Raw genomic sequence first — 15,586 nt, forward strand, 5'->3', positions numbered from 1 at the left:
AGCTCCAGGTGCATTTTTCTCAGCATTACTCCATTTCAACATATACTATAGCAAACACGAGACTGGCGCTGCTGTTGCTTCCCTTACAAGGCTGACTTCCTGAATACAGCATTCCTGGTTTAGTGATACACATTTAGTGATACATGTATCAATGGACACATGCAGTTCTCAGCAAAACAGAAAACAGAAGTTTCTTTCTAAGTGCTCAGTGAAAGTATGTAAGAAATGAAAAAAAAAAAAGAAAAAAAAAAAAGAAAAAAAGACTGTTTACTGGAAATCCACCTTCATGACCTTTATACAGTGGGTTTCTAACATACCAAAAATGGTCAAGGGACACAGAATACCTTGCCTGCTCTAAAAAGAAAAAAAAGTTCCTCAAAAAGACCCCTTGTTTGTCTGCTGGGATGCCGGCATCTGTCACTAACACTCCTTCCTAAATTTTCTCCTTTTCACAGAACCATTTCTTGGTAAATAAATACAGAGCACCTCTGAACAATCTGCCCGTCTCCCGGATCTAGGCTCAAAGAAAATGCAAGTGATCTGGAGTTCTATATTCTATAGTATGAAATACATCTTCAGTCTGACTAAAGCTGTGTTACTATTCTTAGACCATATGACTTTAATAGTAATAATCCTTCCAGTGTTGCGAAGATGAGGACTGTACAATTTTCATCTTGTTACGAGACAATGGTTGTTCCATAAAAATAAAAGTGCCAACACTGTGATGGATCTGCTGCTGAGAGCACACCCTGTGTTTCATTTCAGCTCTAGTTCTCTGTGCATATCTTCGGAAAGATTCGATATTCCACTCACCTTTTCCCCTTCCCCTCTCACTTTCTCGAGTTTTTGATTAAACATGTGTTCTACACTGGCAATCTGATATCTAAATCCCATCCCTCAGTGTAGCTACACTACTATTCTGTTAAAACTATGTCTCCTGGCTACACATGGCTCCCTCTTCTATCAGAAAGATGTCATGGCTGCATGAAAACCTCTCCCTGCAAAGCCACAACTGTTCTTAGGGCCAGCTACTGCTGGATCTATCATCTAGCCAGGGAACTATCAGCCCCTCGACACTGTTAGGCAAGTAGCAGCTGGTTGTAGCCAGGCTCTTGAAAGGTCACTGTAAAGATTAACAATCAGCCAGAACCATCCCGAACTATCCTGCCATCACACTCCTACTTTCTTTACAGGAAAACAGAGACCAAAGATGCACACTGTCAGATTCTAAATCTTCAACATATCCTTGGTACTGTCAGAGTCTCCACAGAAGGAAATCAAGAAAGGAAAGGTAAAGTAACCTCCACAAGGTCACTAATATCCAGCAAAGTGTGAAACCAGAGGTAAGAATCCAAGATCTTTAATGGCTGGACTCAATGATCTTAAAGGTTTTTTCCTACCTTAACAATTCTATGATCTTTAAAAGAGGTCTCCCTGTTGGGGACAGAGAGAGAAAAAGTCATTGATTAAATGTGACCTCACCCAAATGAGGCATCAGCTCCAAGCTCTTGTAACTAAATGGAAGCATAAACTTTACCAAATACACCTGGACCACTACATAACAAAAAAAGGAAATTGAGTTTCTTCTGATATACAAGATGCATTTAACAGTTTCCCTCTGCAGCTGTTAATGTCACTTTTCTGGTAGAAGCATTAACAATACTTCTTCCATCCCAGCCATATTCATTATTTTTCCATTATTCCATTATTATTCTGCTGTGCCTGCTGCAGTTCTTGAAAACTTATTAACCTCCTTCTTGGAGCTAATGGCATTTTTTTATTGCTATCCAACAATAAGAGTGCAATATTTATCATGACTTTTTGCCTACACCTCTGACATAAGCCCTGAGCATATGAAAGCAGTGCATATGCCACTCTGGCTCATACTGATGACCCTTTTTGTTTTCACAACACAACCCATCTCCTGCTTCATCTGTAAAAACTTCCTTTTTTTTTTTTTTCACAGTATCACATAACCCAGGTGCTACTTTGTCTCAGAAATGGGAAGCTTTTGACATTTACTTTCCAATATACAGTTTCCACACCTTTAGTTATATAAGTGAACCAACTAGTCTGTCCAAATATTTTGCTCCTTGCTGCTCTCCAGCACCTCTTATGAATGTAACACAATTGAGTGTGGACTTACAAGAATTTAGTAAATAAAAATTTATTCCAAATAGTTAAATCTGCAAGAAACGTCAGTTAACTAACTTTACCGTGTAAGACACAAAACCACTTATGCACAAATATAAAATATGTTCAGTGGTCCAGTGGCCTCTCCTCCCATGTTCCCCTTTTTGCTGCTCGGCAAGAGAAAGAGGAGCAGGCACGCTTAGAACTACATCTGGATATACAGAAGTAACTGCAGTGCCTATCAACGAGTTAACCACACACATAGCACTCCCACAGCAGTGCAGTTCCAGAATCAATCATCAGTGAAGACTAGGCACCTCAGAAATGAGTCTTGCCTCCTGTTACTCCAATCTTTTACTGCCTCCTCTCTATTCTCCCTTTTAGCAGGAGGCATCAGTTTCTTTTTCCTTTGGGGCAGAGAATTTTCAGTCAATACTTCATCTCTTCCACAGGCTGTGCAGCTACAGTTTGGGAAGCCAGCAGTTGTGTGAGTGCCGTGCTCAAATATGCCCAACCTCCACATTCTAGTCAAGGCCTGCAGGGACTTCATGGTCCTGGGGCAACCTGGATGGAGACTCCCACCCACCCCTTGCCATGGGCCCAGCGGCTGCAGCTCAGGTCAGGGTGCGTGCCCAGCCCTGCCCTATGGCAGATTCTCACAATGGGCAGCCTGTTTCCAGCCTGCCCTTGGGGCCTTTCACCTCCACAAATCTTGAACTCAGTGCTGCAGGGTTCAACTCCAGGCCTGTCTCCTGCTGCTCCCAGCTGGACGCTGGCCATGTCCGAATTGGCTCTGAAGTCTGCCACCTGCCTCAGGCGCCAGGGTACAGCTCCCTATCCGTAAGGGCATGGCCTGTGATGGGGTCACCCTGTCTCAGCTCAGCCAGCCCACAGAGCAGCCCTGCTGGCATGAGAGGAAGGGTGTCAGGGAAACAGCAGAGATTATAAAGATGAAGAAAAATTGGCAAAAGAGTGTCTCAGACTCCAGTGTGTTCTCCCTCCCAGGACTAGCACACTTGACAGCACCTTTGAGCCAAAAATGTGTTAGCTCCTGCCTAGTCCAAACAAACTGGCAAATCCAAATCCTGCCATAACTCAGAGGTGAATTAATCCTCTAGCATTTGCTGCTGCCAGAACTCAGGACTGCCTGCCTTCTGCAGTGTTTTCTTTTCCTCTAGCGCTAGATCACCCTGGAATGGATTGTTCTGCTTAGATTAACCACAGGATTGCTCATGCTGTAAATTAAAGATCCCTTTCTGTAACTTTGCATTTTCTGGTCTTCATGCCACAAATCTCTCTAGCTGTGCTGTTGATATACCTGGCACTTGGCAAATCATTTTCCTGGAAACATATTTCAATAGCTACAGCTGTGTCCATAACTAACTTGCTGTCACAGCTTGTGTCTGTACAGCTTGTGTCTGTAATCTTTCTATGCTCTTTTGAAACTAGCAGTGCTGTCAAATGGCTACCTCTCTCTTCTGATGAGCTCTACAAGCAAACAGCAAGGGATTTTTAAAAACCTCTGTCCTCAAACTCTGTAATTCCACTGTCTGGTTATAAGGCGTGGTATCTAGCACAGCAATCCTAGATACCTACCCATCTGCATAAGATCTATTGAACACATCAGACCCATAGTTCCAGTGGTTGTCCTTTTCTCTTCTCATTTTTGCAAGCAGGGACATGACAAATCCTTGTCTCTCCAGCAGTAAAATGACTTTCCTGTAATAGGCAACAAAATCGAGAGTTGATTGCTTTCTCTCACACTGAAGATTTCTCCCTTCTAGTGATGGAACATTTTTGTTCTCTTTTTATTTTGTCTTTGAATTGCAGTCAGGTATTCTAATAGCACAAAAAGATGAATTAAATCAGTCATAAAAGCCCTGCTAGCCAGAGCAGAAACACCATACTTGACCTTTATTTCAATAAGAAAGCACTTAAATATTTTCTTTCCCCCCAGAACTCTGCAACACAACTCCGAGCAAAACTAAATAACTTGTTTTTTCTATAATTTTAACTATTCTGTTAAACAAAAAGTAGTGTACGGTCTCTCTAACTGCTCACTCTGAAAATACCAGACAAAAACCACACAGCACCTCTTAGTTTTGTACAGAACATCCTCCTGTCAATGGGGGAATCACATTTAAGGTATGTAACAAGTGTGCTGACAGTCCCACAACACACTTTTGAGTTAATCTCTCCAAAGACTCACAGTTGGAGCAGGGTATGTACTCACAAATATAATCTTAGGAGAATATCTTCACAGAAAGATAACCTACCTGTCAAACCATGCCCATGAAATTTTCTAGAGTCAATCTGCCCTCTGACCCTTGCTAGCTGAACTTAGCTTGTGTTTTATTTCTGATTGCATGGTATCACAACAAGAGGTACGGTATGAATACGGAAAAGATTTTCTGAGATTTCCATCATCCAGAATTCTTTTCATGACATAAAAATGACAAGGCTTGTCAGCACCTCCTCCCAACCTACACCACTTCTCTCTCTGTCACCTAAAAGCTAGTCAGACTATAACCCAAAGAAATGACAACCAGCCCTCCAAGGATGTGGTCTGCAGAGCAGCTGTGATAAAAAAGCACAAGCCAAGGGGAGAAAAGAAACTTTTAAATAGCTGAGAGATGACACATTTCCTCATTAGTCCAGCAGACAGCTTATCAATGGGTATTACCTTACGTTTCAGCATGATTTGTGAGAGCAAGGAGTGGAGCTGCACAGGATAAAGGGGTGCCAGGGGATCTGCCATCACCATGGTAATGCAGGCATAACACTCACACCTCAGCAGCCTTGGTCTCCCTTGTCTTCACAGAACCCAGCAAGACTTTTTTTTTTTTTCTCTAGCAGATTGTGATTCACCACAGAAGCAAGACAAACTCCTCTTTTTACTCTTCAGCTGATGTTATGCTCTGAATGGCTTTTATTTTGCATGAAGTACATGGCAATTAGCCACCAGGGCAGAGGCATGCAGACACCTGCATCCCTTCACCTTAAGCACTGCCCTGGAGAAACCCTGACAGAGATAAACCCTGTCTTAAGTACTTGCCTAGAGAAGAAATGTATGCAGACCACAAGCAGCCTGTGACATACAAAGAGGTCATCTGCAACCAGACAGCAAGGGAAAATTCATAGCTGTACTTTAAAACTCAAGTATGTGTAGAAATAATAAGCCCTGAAAGAGTGGATGGCTTTCCACTGGCAAGGCTTGGCACCTCATGTCAATAAAGAGCCAGTGGAAGTGGGTACCTCTGCCACAGGGATGACTTGGCACTACACCAGTGCACCCTGGCTCCATTTCTGAGGTCACAAGAGTGGCATCACAGGAGTGACTGGCTGGCTCCTTACCAGCAGCTCAGCCTCGGCACCTGCATTACCTGGGAGAAGGCAAATTCTATGGACTTGCTGGCTCACCTGCAATATCTTCCAACAACCAACAGTTCTTTTGTTGACGGTCAAGGGTCGCATGGCCCTTTCTTTCCCACCCCTTCTCATGAAGAGGTTCCATCTCTTCAGCACTGAGGCTGAAGAATTGGGGTGAAGAGGGCCTGCCTTCTGTCAAACTGCTGCCTTCCCCATGTGGCAAGGGGCATTCCCATCAGCTGTCCTGCCTTCCCCAGATGGGAAGGGACACCCACAGCCATGCAGAAGGTGACCTGTCCAACCACCACCCAAGCCTTGACTTCAAACCATCATCAGCTACAGCCCCATCACTGCTCTGAGTCATACCAGCAACAGCAGCATCTCCAGAGCTGGGATTTGTCCTGCTGAGCACACAACAGAGCTCCTACAGCCATCCCCTTCTCCTGCCCATGCTCACCTAGCTGGCTACTGGAGGCTGTCACAAGCCTTGCTGAAATCAGAGAAAGTGGTAATCACTGCTGTCCCCTGGTTTCACTAGACAGTCACCTCCTCCAAGCAATGCTCATGCTTTTTCCAGCACAACTAGACCTTAGTGAAGTTATACTGCCTGGTGAGAATGGAGGGGTGATCAGCTGGTTGCTTCTGGGATTCTCTTATTTGACTGTCTTGAAGATGGCCCCAGTGCCTGCCTTTTTCAAGTGCTCATGAACTTCCTTTCATTGTCATGATCTGTAAGGTGACAGCCAGCAGCCCTCACAGTGACTTCCACCAACTCTGTCAGCAGCCTGGAATACACCTCCCTTTCATTACCTGGGTTTGTGGATGCCCATTCGGTTTAGCCACTCCCTGACTGTACCTTCTGTGGGCAATGTTTCATATCACACCGTTAGTAGACTTGGCAAATGGAAGGCTTGAGGGCACCCCTTACTCCTGGGAACTGAGGGAAAGCATAATTCTGCAGTTCACTGATCTGGTTTCTTCTTCCTGATGACTCTCACTACCTTATATATTATGTTGGAATTTTGCCTCTCTTCTGACGTGGTCAAATACATTTCCTTTCAATGGAGTAGAGAGCATTTAATCTCCTGGACTAGAGCAGATAACTCTTTGCTTCCCTTCAACACCTTTGAAACTGCGGTGATATCTGAACAGTTACATCTTACTTTCTCCCACTGCAGGATATTTGCAGAATTTTTTTACCACCAGTATCCCTAGCCACTCCCACAGCAGTCTTACCTGTTTGTCATGAAATTCTAATGTCCCTTTCGTTACAAAAAATATGTTTTCCTTAAAGCACAATATAGAAATTTAATTCAAAGTCCTTCATTATTTCTGACCAGATGACAAACAGATCAAGACATATCCTACAGAACTGCTATCTTAAATAACTACTTCTATATTGAACTTCTAGACATTAAAACTGTTGGTTTTTTTTTTTCAGCCAGTACTGTGTAGAAAATCATCCTTTTTAACTCCCACATGCACTTCACTGTTACTACTTTTGGTGTTCAAAACAAGAAATGCATTGTATCAAGAACAAATAGAGCTTGATTTCCCTCTACCTTGCATCCCGAATCTCTTTGGTGTGATACAAACCATTATTAACTCTACTATCTCCTTCCTGGACATTAATAATCAGGAAAATTTCAAAGTTGGACTGCTTTTTTAGCTGTACTCCTCTTACTTTGAAACAAGATAGACATCATGTGCACAACATTTTTTCAGCTTCATATTTATGTACATGTAAATAACAGATTATGGACAGATCAAGATAGGATTAACAACAGGAAAAATATTATTTTAGGCTCAGATGAATCAGACTTTTAGTAAGATACTGGAAGGTTCTTGCAACTAGAAAAATTTCAAGCTTCATGTTTTTTAGAAAAAAACAAATTAATTCCACATCAGTTGCTTTGCCTCCCTTTTTGTCTTTCCATGCTGAAAGACTGGTGTGATGGAATTATTTATTCCCTAGTCACACACACTGCAACAGTAGCCCTTCTGGAATTGTTCAATGGTACAGCCTCAGTATTTTGAGGGGCACAGCTCTCATAAAGTTGGTTAAATAACTACCTTAGTTTTAGGAACAGATTTCAAAGTTTTCCTCTGAATAACACGTTCCCACACAACAAGAAGAAAAGAGTGTTTAAAAAATTCAACAACAACAACAAAATCAAACAAAGACCCCCCCCCCCAAAAAAAAAAAGAAAAAACAACTCCAGAGCCTGAAATTACTAATCTTTACATGTCTAAAACAAGCAGGCACATAAAGATTTTTTTGGGCTTATGGTACGAGTTGGATAGCTTATAGTTTGCTTTCTAGAAACTTCTACTCTGATTTAAAATGCACAGAAAAGGTTCTGTGTCCAAACATACAATTTCCAACATTGATCAATCCATTTACCTACCTCAGAACTTCAACAAAACATTCTCACCTTCGAGGAGAAAAATGAAAATAAACAAACAACAATTTAGAAACCATTACTGAAAAGCCTCATATATCCTCAGATTAGATTTAAGACCTTCTTTTATCTTCAAATATTCAATGGCCAACAAAAGAAAGAAAAAAAGAGGAACACTCACTATAATGCTAAAAGAATCTGTTTCATCCTTCATATTTAACTCACCTAGCTTATGGAGGTTTTGCACTAAGTTAACAATAATGTTGGTTTAGAGAAGTTATCTTTAAAAAATAGCAGGTAAGGAATATCTATGGGCCAAAAATAGATTTTTTTTTTTTTCTGTCCTTGGAGAAAATTTTTGAAAAAACAACATAAAATTGGACTGGTGAGGGATTTTTCCCTGCTTGTGTGGATGGTAACTTACACATGCATAGTGTTGTAGAGGGGACTTTTATGTGAAAGGGATGGCACAGAAACCTACTGCAACACTGGGCACTGCTGCCTGTTCTACTTAGAGACCTCAGGCAACATCCCTTGCTCAGTTGACACTCAAGACTATAGATATGTAAGAATTCTGCAAGTCTTGGCAATATTTAGATGCATGAGAGTTATTCCTGCACATCCACAGAAGTATCAAAAAAAAAAATTCAAATAGATTACCTTGGACTATTGTTCATGTGTCGACACAAATGAGAAATGACATATTCTTTTGCCTTAATCCTTGAGAGCTTGCTCTTGTCATAAACTTCAGAGCTCACTGGGTATTTCTCAACAATTCAACCCCTGTCCCACAAGATTACAGCTTTTTTTGAGAGTGAGTTCACAGGAGAGGTAAAGGCATGAAACACTGCTATCAAAAAAAGAGCTCTGCCTTTGGAAATAGGATTCAGAAGTTCAAGTCCTTCCTCATTTTTTTCCACAAGTAACTATTCCTCAAGCAAAGCCTAAAAATAATTTTTTCATAATAGAACAGATTTAAAAATGGTAGCTTGATCTCTCTGAAATTCAAGTGTGGAAGGAATATTATTTAGCAGTTCCAAAAGAAAGATATTACAAAACAATACAATCCAATTCAGGTTTTTGGAGTATGTAAAAGTAGAGCTTTTATTACAGTATTAATCTAACTCAGTACAACACCCATGAATATATTTTTGTTGTTCAGACTTCTAATGAAATCTTGAAACTCCCTATACAATCTAAAATAGTAAAGAACACATAAAATATATCACTATAGCAGCACAACTGTAAGCTCTCCTAAATGTGGGGTATAATTTAAATCCTAGTCTCTTTGAAGTGTTTATATCCTCTTTCTTCCAAAAAACAGATGAATTTTGACCATAATGAATTAAACTCATTTAATCTATATACTACATATTTATATGAGGCTACTTCAGTAATTTCCAGATGGCAGTCTTTAATCACTGGAACACTAAGATTCCCTCCCTCCTTGTAGTGTCAATGTCTGTACAAAAAGAAAAAAAAAAGGCAATTCATTTTAAGATACTTTAGTTTCAGTTTGAATCTTGCAAAAATGTTAGCTGGAAGATAACACTAACAGCAAAGGTGGCAGTTTCTATTCCTAGCCTTCCATGTACCACATAAACTAACTCATATCCGACTTATTTCTAGGACTTTGGCCCAAGCAAAGCACATATGTCATTTTGCTTCTTACAGTTCTTCCATATGTCACATACACAAGCCTCTATAAAGGAGACAGCCTGATACGGCTTAAGTAAAAACTCTTAAGTTTCTCTCGTTTCAGTCACCCTTCTACTTGGAATCCAAAGCTTTTGCATTCAGACTGATGATAAAATCCAGAGCTACATACATCACTTACCTCCAAAACAGCCCATTTTTAAAATGGATGTTTTTAAAATGGGCCCATATTTAAGGAGGAGGCTTTTCTGATTAAATATCATGGATCACAGTAATTTCAACAAATGGGGTTGGCTGTGGATATTCCTTCACTCTTTCTGTGGCATTGATTACAATGGAGAAAAACCAGAACAAGTTCTCAAATGAAAGCATGTCAATTCATAGTTAGGTACATCCCATACAAAAAGTTTCACATTATTTAACATCAGTGTTTGCTGCTGCTGCAGTTTCTTGTCTCTTAGGTTTTCCTATAATTATCACAGATGTGCAAAACAAAAACTGATGAAGGGTCTGGAGAAAAAGTAATCTGAGAAGTGGCTGAGGGAGCATGTTTCTCCTGGAGAAAAGGAGAAAAGGTGCAGGGGGCACCTTATAACTCTCTAGATGGGAGTCGGTCTCTTTTCCAGAGCAACAAGGGACAGGACAAGTGCAACCTCAAGTTGCACCAGGGAAGGTTTAGGTTGGATATTATCAATTTCTTCATTTATAGGGTTGTCAAGCACTGGAACAGACTGCCCAGTAAAGTGGCTGAGTCACCATACCTGGAAAAATTTAAAAGATTCGTGTAGGTGTGGCACTGAGGGATATGGTTTAGTGCTGGACTTGGTAGCACTGAGTTAATGGTAGAACTTGATGAACAAAGGGGTCTTTAACAAGCGAAATTATTCTTTGCCTCTTTCTTTCTCTCAACAATCCTAGCAGGCTCCTTTTTTCTGTGTTTGGAAAGACTAAAGCAGCACCAGCAGAACAAAAAGTTGAAAAGCCAAGGGAATAGAGTTAAAAAGGGGATAAACTCAGCTTCCCTAAATGCCCAGGCAACCCTGCACTACAAAACAACGGCAATAGCTGCCCAATGGAAGAAGATAAAATGGTATCCCCTTTTTGGGCAGGCATTTATCTGAAAACAAGCTTTAAAGAACCAAGTACTAGTTCTTTCCTCCTGGAAAGGCATTTAGATTTCTGTACCAAAAGAGAATAAAGAGACTTTCAAATTTTTCACACAAAACATTCAGTTCATTCTGAAGGGAAAAACATAAAAAGGAACAAATAAATCTCATTATTAAAACTTTAGTTTCATTCCTAAAGACCACAGCTGAACTGAGTCACATAGTAAGCCTGCATCCAAGTATCTCTTGCCTTCTTTGAGTAGTGTCTATATCAATCAAGCATTTGGAAAGTTGTCACTGATTTTTAGAAGTCCCACATGAAGTTTTGTCATTTTCCTTTTGTTTTTTAAACTGCTTTAAGTTTGCTCTCTTATTCCATTTTCTACATAGAGTAGAATGTCCTATTCTAAAACTTTCTCTAGCATATGCCAGTGTAAAAGCACCAAAAATCAGATTCATCTGTATATTAACAGGTGAATCTAATTTTTAGAGTAAAGGAGTTTGCTGCAGGTCAGGAAAATGCCTCCTGTCTTCTTCACTCAGCAAAAAACCTTCAGATTCTGCAAGACCATATTGTTTATCTAATGTCATTTGTCTCAGATCCTGAGAAGTTTGTTTTAAATCCCATTTTCTAGAAAGCAGAATCAAGTGGGAAGGGTACCTTTCATTCAGAAATAAATCAATGCTTTTCTATAACTTAATTTGTGGAGATTTTGGCCATATCTAGTAGAGGAGGGGGGAAATTCCAAACTCTTTAATATGTCTTGATTATATACCAAAACTACATGAATATTGTTCATGAAGACTCTAGATGGCAACATGAAACAAACTATATTAATTTATTATTGACTAGCACCATTCTAGATTCACAACCAGTCAGTGTCAGCAGTGACATGGGGTGCAGTCAAGCTGTCTGCCTAAGGTGTGCATCTACTGAAAATCCAGACTCCTTCCTACAGTTTTTCCTAAGCTTCTGAGAAGCCTCTGCTTCTCATATCTGCCTGCCAACTCTTGCTAAAGACAAAACACTCATGTTGCACTACAACACAAAATAACTCACACACGTATGTTAGATGCAAAAGAGAGAAGAAGAGTAACAAGAGAGAGTTTTATTTTCTGACTCTGAAATATATAGAATTCCAAAAGTAACAGTAGATTAGATGATGAAATTGCTAGCTCTCCAGCTACCCTGGTTAAACCAACCATCAATTCTCTCCACCCACAAAGAAGAATACAAAACAATTATTTACATGAACATGCATGAAAACTCCAGTAGAAATATGTAAACATCAGAAAGCATAAAAAACATTTAGAAAAACTTGAAATTTAAAAAAAACAAGGCAACACACTCTCTGTCAAAAAGAAATTCAGTTGTACTCTTCAATGTCCTGTGGAAACGTTGCTGATCAGTCTTGATGTTGCATGCAGAAATTAAGTCTTGCCTCCATAAAGGTATTCTCTCCATAGTAGAAATTAAACTTGAAAGAAGGAAAACCAGAGTGACTTCTTCTCAAGCCAACAGAAGAGATAGGTACTAGGGACATTAGCAGGGCCATGAATTTCTTATCTCTGCATTTCACCTTTCCTGGCCCCTCTAGTTCCAGGGGCAGCCATGACATTAACATCTACTCAGGAACTTAGGTGGGATGTTCAGCAACAGACACAGGCTGAGGTTCTTTCCTATTTCCTTGTCATGAGAAGACCATCTGAATTTTCATATCTCTCACTAGAAAGGACAGGAAATATAAATGCTAGAGTAAAAGTGAGCAAGGAACCAGCAGATAGCAGCCAAAATAATAAAAAATACCAACTGAATTGGAAGTAGTCATTCATTCATGTATTTCCAGTGTAAGATGAAAAATTCCACAAAGCAAATGGTACTCCATCAATGCCACAGGGAGTAAAAAGTTTGGCTGAAAAAATCGATGAAGACCAATATAATTATTATAACAATACAAATAAATGGCTCCATGAATAGGCACCCATTTAGTGCTTAATATTGCAATATTACATTTTTGTTGCTCTTCTACAGAAAAGCTATGCAATGCTAAAAAAGGATTTTTTTTTTCCTATGTGAGTGACCATGTACTGAAACAGGTTGCCCAGAGAGATTGTGGAGTATCTCTCCCTGGAAATACTCAAGAATTGTCTGGATGTAGTACTGTGGTCCCTTCCAACTTGACCCCTTCTGTGATTTTCGTTCTTTCACCATAAAATTTTGAAAACCATCCTTAAGTTAAAAGTCTGTGCCATTAATGAAATCAGAGTGAGCTCTGATGACTGAGAACATATTCTATCCATCCTTTTCAGCTGCCTACTGTTCTCTGCAACAGATTCCTACCATGACTGCTTAGCCAAGGGAAGGCCTCACGAGACTGATTTGTCCTCATCTATAAGTAAAACCAGCCAGCTTGATGTTGACTGTGCTCAAGCATGAGCCTCATGTTGCAGTTCAGATTATAACATCAGCAAACCCAGATGGTACCCAGATGCTGCTCACCAGCCAGCCCAGCCTGCTTTCTCTTCCTCCCTGGTAAACTTTTATTTCTTTCTCAAGAAGGCAGGCACAGACTTGCAGAACCCAGTTCAGCCAGAATGGTCTGAGTTACCCAACAAGAGGCCAAGCTCACATGGGCAGAAATCCCTGTATGCCCAGCCTGTGAATGAATGCCTGATCTCAGCCTTGAACAGTTTCATCCAGTGAACAGGCCCTTGGAATCAGAGTAGGTTTCATGGGATGGTTAATAGGAGTTGATGGCTTGCTAGTATGGAAAGGACGAGTCCCATTCCCAGTCATATCTCCCCCCCAGCCTTGTCCTACATGGAACAAGGTCTTTCTGCCAACTGGCAGGCAGGCCTCTCTCTTTTAGTGACTAAGTGCTAGTAGCTCCATTTAGCATGGTATCCTATGTCTTGAGGTGAATTGTTCTGCATAAAATACAACGTATTGTCATAACAATAAGAACAACAGAGCATGAGAAGATTTGAATGCACAGAAGAGCTGCTTTCATCTGTATTACCCGTTAGGCTCAGCCTTCCTCATACTCTCTCCCATTCTCTGGAGCCACTGGAAACTCCTCTCTCAGAGGATCTGCCCCTCTATGAAACATCTTCTGAAGAGTGCCAGGTCTTTGAAACTCTCCAAGATGTATTAGCTTCCCTCAGTTACAGACAGGACAGCCAAGCTATCCTGCAGAATATTTGCCATTCTCAGTCCATTGATGACTGAATCTGGCATTGCTGTTTGTCAGAAGACGTGAATGTCAGGATGAATAAATGCTATCCTGAATGTATTTTCCGGCAAAATTATTAGCTAATTAATATTATGTGCAGCAAACAAAAACTTGCTCAGCACATGGTATTTATAAATTACTCTCTGCAACTACAAATCTGTCACACTAACAAATCCGTTAATTAAGTCATTTAGTGATCAGAGCCAGGAACTCAGATCAGAGACTGCTGAATACTGATGTAATCAGCAATTCAGTTGCTGCACAATAGTTCAAAACATACAATTTTTCACCTCGGCAAAACTCAACATACTCTATGAAAACATTCATCTATGAAAAGGATGCCTTGTTTGCTTTGCAAACATCCTGCATGTTTAAGTTAGCCTTGTGAATAAGAACACCTAAACATCAAAAGTTTCTCCTAGACACAGTTCAGCAGATTTTATCTTTTAAACACTAGAAAGAGACATTTTTCAAGAGTAAATTTAACTCTCCTGCACAGTTTTGACCTGGTAAAATGCCATATATTTTCCATATGCTAGCTATTCTTTTGTAAGGCCATTTCATGGAAACAAACCCGTTTTTTCAAGTAAATGGATAACAGTCCTACACATGTGAAAGATAACATTACAAATTTTAGGCTCTTTAATCTGACTTTGCTGTCAGGATCATGCTGAAATTGCTCAGTAGTAAAAAAAACCCAACCCCCCACAAAACTTGGAAGTTTATCTCCTGATGACACAATAAGGTAGGTACCACTGCAGAAGTAAACTGACCTAACTGCCAGAAACTGTAAACAGCCCAAAATTAATGTGTTCCTGTTGGTTGTCAGTACCATGCAACATATCTGAGAGCAAGAGAAAGGGAAGTGATACCAGTGGCCTTGCGGCAATCAGAGGTGCTGATAGGGTGGTGATGAATAATAATCATTAGAATGACAGAACAGATGTTGCAGGCTTGTGGTTTCACTTCTATATCTAACCCTTGCAGGCAACAAATGACGTGCAAGTAAGGCCGTGAAAGAGCAGAGATGCATGGGAGATTTGGCTGTTTTCCTGTCTTCCCCTCGCATGCACACCCTGGCCTAGGTCATTCCCAATTTTCATTAAGAGAAATTCATGCCACAAGGGCTGTGATGTGGCCCACTGTTAGCTTTCTGTGTCTGCCTACCAGAGATACTGACATTCCCAAAGCTAACTGAAGAACGCTGGATTTCACGGCTAGGACACAGCCTGAAGACAACGATTTGCACTAACAAGGTCACAGGAAACAGCTTTGCCGGATTTGTGTAACACTCACCTCCCATGTGGAAGTGTTCAGCCAAAGCTCTCCAAGTGGGGAAAATGGAGGGGGTGGAGTGTTAAGACAACTAATATAACTTCTTACAAGTGTTGCTATTTACACCTTTATACACTTTATACAGTTACTGCCGTCTACAGGGGAAAATCACGCTGTTTATATTCACACATCTAACTTAGGTGGTTCGGTGATAAATCTAGACTTTCTGGCCAAGGAAGCCAGTTTCAGAATAGGCCTGGTTGTTCTGGCATGTAATCACAACTGACAAACCAATAATAAAAAAAACTGGGTGAAGAATTTTTCATCAGTGCAAAGCTTTAAATCCTCGGAGAATTAACATTCCAACACCTACTTTATTCCACATTACACCTCTGACTTCCTATCCCAGTTA

This window comes from Vidua macroura, chromosome 1 (genome assembly GCF_024509145.1).
Source record: "Vidua macroura isolate BioBank_ID:100142 chromosome 1, ASM2450914v1, whole genome shotgun sequence".
In the NCBI taxonomy this organism is placed as follows: domain Eukaryota; kingdom Metazoa; phylum Chordata; class Aves; order Passeriformes; family Viduidae; genus Vidua; species Vidua macroura.